At 44.2% G+C, this 7,600-nt stretch overlaps 1 protein-coding gene across 2 annotated transcripts in view; it reads right to left on the bottom strand.

Annotated features, from left to right (window-relative positions):
* Nucleotides 1-7,600, bottom strand: part of mrpl13 (mitochondrial ribosomal protein L13) — a 95,246-nt gene that overhangs the window by 79,032 nt on the left and 8,614 nt on the right. The gene's annotated exons all lie outside the window — the stretch shown is intronic.

Genomic DNA, 7,600 nt, shown 5'->3' with positions numbered 1-7,600 from the left:
AGTACAGGCCCAGTACCGACAAACGCTCATCATAGGTTAACCTATTCATTCCTGAGATGATTCTTGTAAACCTCCTCGGGACCCTCCCCAGAGCCAGCACATCCTTCCTCAGATATGGTGCCCAAAATTGCTCACAATATTCCAAATACGGCCTTACCAGCGCCTTATAGAGCCTCAGCATTACATCCCTGTTTCTGTATTCTAGCCCTCTTGAAATAAATGCTAGCATTGAGTTTGCTTTCTTTTCTACCGATTCGACTTGCAGATTAACTTTTTGGGAATCCTGCACCAGCATTCCCGTCCCTTTGCACCAAATATCTCTTTGGATATTTCTGGATTCTCACCCCATTTGGAAAATAGTCTCTGCCTTTATTCTTACTACCAAAATGCCTGACTCCGCACTTTGTTACACTATATTCCATCTGTCACTTCTCTACCCACTCTCCCAACCTGTCCAAGTCTTTCTGCAGAGTCCCTGCTCTCTCTATACTACCTGCCCCTCCACCTATTTTCGTATCATCTGCAAACTTAGCCATGAATCCTGCAATTCCCTCGTCCAAATCATAATATACAACGTCAAGAGTAACGGCCCCAGCACCGACCTTTGCGGAACTCTACTAGTCACTGGCAGCCAACCAGAAAAAGCCCCCTTTATTGCCACTCTTTGCCTTCTGCCATCCAGTCAACCTGCTATCCATGCTAGTACCTGCCCTTTGATACCATGGGCTCTCATCTTCCTAAGCAGCCTAATGTGCGGCACCTTATCAAAGGCTTTCTGAAAAATCCTGCGACTGCATGCGGCGAGCGTGACCAAACGTGGTGGCTTGAGGCGTACGGCCTCGCGGGGCCGGTCCCACTTCCAACCACGGAGCCGTATGGAGCTGGTCCCGACATCATACTCACCAATCAGCTGGGCAGGAGGCGGGCCGACTGAATTTGGACATCGCACGGCATCGGGCGGTTACGTCATCACGCAACGGCACGCCGGGCAGTGACGTAATCGCTCAACACCACGCGCTAGGCGTACGCCGTCAAGACGCTGCGTACGGCATCGAGACACTGCGTACGGCGTTGGGACGCTGCGTACGCCCGTCGAGGCGCTGCGTACGGCATCGAGACACTGCGTACGGTGTTGGGACGCCGCGTACGCCCGTCGAGGCGCTGCGTACGGCCTCAATGTGGCTGCGGGCCGACAGGCCGTTGCCACGCGGGATTTTTGGACAGTGTCAGTTTTTCGGAGCCCTGCGCGATGTCCGGACCAGCCCCGCACAACTCCATATGGCTCCGGCGATCGAAGTGGGACCAGCCCCGCGAGGCCGTACGGCTCAAGCGACCACGTTAGGTCGCGCTCACCGCATGCAGTCGCATGCTGGTGGGACAGGCCCTTAAGAAAATCTCTAAGTAAACAACATCTACTGACTCTCCTTGGTCTGTCCTGCTATTTACTTCTTCAAAGAATTTCAGCAAATTTGTCAAGCACGTTTGTGGAGCATCCTCCCATGAATACAATGAAACCATTATACATCTTTCCGCTGTCTGCAGCACCCACTCTTTCTGTGGCTCCCTGGTTCCATCCACACATCATCCTCCTTCTGGTTCTATATTTCACTCCTCGCCTTCCTTTCTTATCAGATTCCACCATCTGCAGCTCTTTGTTTTCTTCATATCACCTCCATCCTTTGCAACTATCTTTAGTTTTTTCTCCCCAGACACTCCCCACACCCCCGTCTCATCTGTTAATCTACTTCTCTGTACCTGGATTCACCTATCACTTACCAGCTCTTGCCCCCACCCCTTATGTTTTTCTACCTGCTATCTCCCCGCCACCCCATCAGTCTGAAGAAGAGCCCCGGCCCAAATCAGCATTTTCATCACCAAGGGTCTCTGCACTGTCCATTTCCCACAGCAGAGCTGTTGGATCTGCCAAGCTCCTCCAGTATTGTTTGTTGCTCAATATTTGACACCTGCTCCATAATTGACCTACGAAAGCTACAAATCAGATTTAAACACGTTTGCCATCCCGGCATACATTTAACCATTTCATTATATTAAAAATAATGCTCAAAGTTACAGTCATAAAGATATGCGGAATGAAAACAGGCTCTTCATCGCAACTTATCCATGCTAGCTTAATCACCTAACTGAGCTAGTCCCACTTGCCTGTGCGTGGCCCGTTTCTCTCCCAACCAGTCCGTACCCGGTCGTGTCTCTTGAATGTCGTGATTGTGCCCACCTCTACCACTTCCTCTGGCAGCTCGTTCCATGTCGCATCAACTGAAAAAGTTGCCCCTTCGGTCGGTCCCTTTCAGATTTTAAAACTATGCCCTCTAGTTTTACACTCCCCTACCTTGGAAAAACGATGGTGGCTATTCACCTTATCTATGCCACTCTTGATTTTATAAATCTCAATAAGGTCACCTCTCAGTCTCCTACACGGCAGATGAAAAACACCCAGCCTATCCTTATAACAAACATTTCATTTTCAGTAACATCCACATAAATCTATTTAACGCCCGTTCCAGTTTAATGGCATCCTTCCTAAAGCTGCATGACAAAAACTGCATGCAGAACTCTAAATGTAGTCTTATCAACATCTTGTACAACTGCAACATGACATATCACTAGCTTCCCATCTCCCACCGGATCACCTACAAAATCCTGGTCCTCACCTACAAAGCCCTCCACCATCTGGCCCCCCCATATCTCACTGACCTCCTCTCCCCCTACCAACCCTCACGGTCCCTCAGATCCACATCAGCCGGTCTCCTCTCCATCCACAAGTCCAACCTCCGCAGTTTTGGGGACAGAGCCTTGTCCAGGGCAGCTCCCAGGCTCTGGAACTCCCTCCCCCAACTGATCCGCAATTCCGTGTCCCTCACCATCTTCCAGTCCCGCCTCAAGACCCATCTCTTCACCTCTGCCTATCCTTAGCCCCACGTCCCCGTCCCTTTTCATCTGTGCATTAATTGCCTCATACTGTGTTTTGTATTGAATTCTGTCTTTACTTTGTGTACTAGTCATGTCTCTACTATTTATTTCATTCCCCTTACATGTTTTTCCTCTACATGCTCAATTTTTGTAAGGTGTCCTTGAGACTCTTGAAAGGCGCCCATAAATAAAATTTATTATTATTATTATATCAACCAACTCCTGTACTCTATACTGTGACCGATAAAGGCAAGCATGTCGGGTTTCACTCTATATCACTTTAATGATTCAATGCCTGATTTTAGGGTGAGGTACCACTGTACATCAGCTTCTGCAGCAGGGCAACCGGGGCAGCAATTTACCAATCTCAGAGTATGACTATGAGCAATTGCTAATTGCCAGCAGTTTAACTCTCCTATAACCAGGAACACTGTCAGTCTCAGTACAGTTTTTAAGAGCAAAATCCTGCCACAGGCTTCCAAGAAGTAGAGCAATATATTTTGGATGAGCCATGAATAATCTCAGTATACACTTTGCATTAAGTTTATGACAGTAATGTTTTACTTCGGAGACTGTCTGTACCATGCACTTAAGATTTCTTTGAATCTTATCTCTTCAGGCTTTTAACCCAAATATTGAAAACAGCTGCAACTCCACTGATAAGCTTTCAAACAAATTCTATGACCAAACATCTCTTATTTAGATTAAAATAAATGCAGGCCATTATTAAGTTTACAACTACTGAAGTTGTGTACAATGCAAAAATATATAATGAACATCTATGATAAAATGTAACCTCCAGGGTCTAATTTAGCTGTCAGGTATTTCTTCGATGTTTAAAGCCAGCAGTACAAATTAATTGACTTTCTTTTTTATTTCACCTTGGGATTTACAATACGATTTACACTTGAGTTCTGGAGAACTTCTGTGGTGCTGGGAAAATTATTTTTCAATTTTGTCATATCCTAGCAAGAGGCCAAAAAGCTTGTTATTTTCTCCTATAGGACTCAAGATTTTCCTCGGAGACCTCTTAGTTGATGTAATGGTTGCAAACACAAATAAAACACACATCACAAGTTGAACCATTGAAGAGCAGACTACAGCACCGACAACATTGTCTGCCAGCCACTCCGACTTTGTGCAGTGCAAGATATTAAGAATTATGAATGCTCATTTTAAAAACAGCCACAGAACTTATATATGGTATTAATAAATACAAATACACATTGCAGCAATAGGTCAGTAACCACCCCCCACATTGCTCTATGCCTTACTTCTTCAGGCTGAAGAAGAGTCCCGACCCAAAATGTTGCCTATCAATATTCTTCAGAGATTAGAAGGACGAGAGGAGATCTTATAATTATAGGCAGCATGGAGTAAATGAGGTGCTTGAGGAGTATAAAGAATGTAAAAAGAATCTTAAGAAAGAAATTAGAAAAGCTAAAAGAAGATATGAGGTTGCTTTGGCAAGTAAGGTGAAAGTAAATCCAAAGGGTTTCTACAGCTATATTAATAGCAAAAGGATAACGAGAGATAAAATTGGTCCATTAGAGAGTCAGAGTGGACAGCTATCTGCAGAGCCGAAAGAGATGGGGGAGATATTGAACAATTTCTTTTCTTCGGTATTCACCAAGGAGAAGGATATTGATTATGTGAGGTAAGGGAAACAAGTAGAGTAGCTATGGAAACTATGAGATTCAAAGATGAGGAAGTACTGACACTAGAGGTCTTTAAAATGATGAGAGGGATAGACAGAGTTGACGTGGATAAGCTTTTCCCACTGAGAGCAGGGAAGATTCAAACAAGGGGACATGACTTGAGAATTAAGGGACAGAAGTTTAGGGGTGACATGAGGGGGAACTTCTTTACTCAGAGAGTGGTGGCAGTGTGGAATGAGCTTCCAGTGAAGGTGGTGGAGGCAGGTTCGTTTTTATCATTTAAAAATAAATTGGATAGTTATATGGACGGGAAAGGAATGGAGGGTTATGGTCTGAGCGCAGGTATATGGGACTAGGGGAGAATACATGTTCGGCACGGACTAGAAGGGTCGAGATGGCCTGTTTCCGTGCTGTAATTGTTATATGGTTATATAGTAGAGACATATACAATTCTTGAAGGATTGGACAGGCTAGATGCAGGAAAAGGCTAGACCCAAGAATCAAGGGTCACAGTTTAAGAATAAGGGGTAGGCCATTTAGGACTGAGATGAGGAGAAACATTTTTACCCAGAGAGTTGTGAATCTGTGGAATTCTCTGCCACAGAAGGCAATGGAGACCAATTCTCTGGATGTTTTCAAGAGGGAGTTAGATTTAGCTCTTAGAGCTAAAGGAATCAAGGGATATGGAGAGAAAGCAGGGGTACTGATTTTAGATGATCATCAATGATCATATCTAATGGCAGTGCTGGCTCGAAGGGCCGAAAGGCCTACTTCACATATTTTTCTATGTTTCTACGTTGCCTGACCTGCTGTTACTTCAGCAATTTGTGTCTTTTTTAAATCGCTTGTTGTCGAGGCAGGGCTGTGGAGTCGGAGCAATTTTGGTGCTGCTGGAGTTGGTAAAAAAAGTCCTGACTCCGACCTCAACATAAAGGTCAGAGACTACGTAAATAGGGAAAATTCCCACTTTAAACATACCGCACACATTATTTCCACTGAGAGAATGAGAAATCACATCGGTGCTGCCATCTGGTGGCAGAACAGCGAGAAACAAAACGTAAACAAACGGCATCACCAGCTGATTTCCCTCCACCTGCTACTGAATGAACATGTCCGGATAATTTCTGAATTCAAAAGGTAAATGTAGTCATTCATTTATGGGGAAATATATTATAAATGAATATAGATTACGAATTACATTATACCTTGGGGTCGGGGTCGAAGTCTGAGTCTGAGTCGGATACACAAGAAATCAAGGAGTCGGAGTCGGAGTCGGGTGTTTCGGGTATCGACTCCACAGCCCTGGATAGAGCTAAGAGTTATTTAATTTTCAATTGTAGGAGAACGGCATCACGGGCAGACATTGCCCATCCCTATGTGCTCATGAGTTGAGGGGATTGCTGGATTATTTTCGACAACAGTCAGGTCAATTACATCACTCACAGTCTGGAGTTACATATAGGTTAACACTAGTAAGATTTCCTTCCCTGAAAGGCCTTCAGAGAATGAAGTGGGCTTTAGACAATCTGATGGTTTCGTGGTGAACAGTTAAGTTTTCATTTTTACTGCTACCCATATGAGGCAAGGGAGATGGAAGGGGAGAAAATTCCAGGCGTTAGGGTCTAGCTGTTTGAATGCATTGCTGGCCAATGATGGGCTCATTTTATTCCAGGATGCTCAAAAGCCAGATGGGAGAAAATAACTTCCAAGGATAGATTAAAATTTGAAATAAGGTTTCACAAACATAAGAGTTCAGTTTGACATAATATTTCAGTTAAGATAAGTTTTCAGTTTTGGTCGCCCCATTACAGGAAGGATATGGAGTATGATGCCTGGATTAGGGGATATTAGCTACAAGGAGCGGTTGGACAGACTTGGATTGTTTTCCCTGGAACGCCAGAGGTTGAGGGGAGACCTGATAGAAGTATATTTACAGAGGTATAGATAATATAGACATCCAGAACCTTGCTAGAGGGTATCGCTTTAAAGTGAGAGAGGCAACATTTAAAGATGTGTGATGCAAGTATAAAAACTATATATTTTAAACACAGAGGGGAGGCAAGTGCCTGGAACATGCTGTCATGGATAGTAGTAGAAGCAAAAACAATAGTGACCTTTAAGAGACTTTTGGATAGGCACATGATATGCAGGGAAAGGTGAAATTTGGATTATGTACAGGCAGATAAATGTGATCTCGGCATCATGCTCAGCACAGACATTATGGACTGAAGCTGTACTGTTCTATCGTTTATATATTAACAATACTGAACACAAGAACTGTAAAGAGTAGGTTAACAAAGTGATCCAGGACATTGACAATGCACTAACCTTCCCAACTGTGATCATGTCACCATCTAGTGGCAATATTTAACTATTACACCAGCTGCAGAGCTTTTAAAATGCGTATCAATAGTGATGCTCTGGACAACACAGACCACCGCTTCATGCAGTCTCCGCAGATTACGTACAGTGCAAGGTCTTTGATGCTCAGCAGTCATTAAAAAACTCCCCAAGGTACAGAGGTAAAGTGATCAAGTCCTTAGCAAGGACTTGGACCCATTACGATTTCCCTACCACCATGATAGATAACAGGGGATGTGATCTCGCAGGCTCTCCACTCTGCATTAAACCACTTGGTCAACAAGGCACATACGTCAGGCTATTGTACATCAACTACAGATTGGTGTTCAACACCATCATCAATTCCAAAATTCCTATCAAACTCAGGGAACTGGGTCTCTGCTCAACCCTATGCAACTGGATCCTCAACTTCCTCACCAGCCATCTTTAAACTTGCCGATGATACTATCGTTGTTAGATGAATGCTGGGTAATGCTGAATCACAGTATAGAAATTGAAAATCAGATTGAATGGTGCCAGAAGAGCATTCTTGCTCCCAATGTCAGCAAGATCAAGGAGCTGATTGTTGATTTTATATGGTGAAAGCTGAGAATCTACAAACCTATCTTCATCGATAGTTAGTGGTGGAGAGGGTCAATAATTTCATGTTCCGG

The sequence above is a fragment of the Amblyraja radiata genome, chromosome 4 (assembly GCF_010909765.2).
Source record: "Amblyraja radiata isolate CabotCenter1 chromosome 4, sAmbRad1.1.pri, whole genome shotgun sequence".
In the NCBI taxonomy this organism is placed as follows: Eukaryota; Metazoa; Chordata; class Chondrichthyes; order Rajiformes; family Rajidae; genus Amblyraja; species Amblyraja radiata.
Note: the sequence above shows the minus strand (reverse complement) of the source record. Positions and strands in the feature narration are given on the sequence as shown.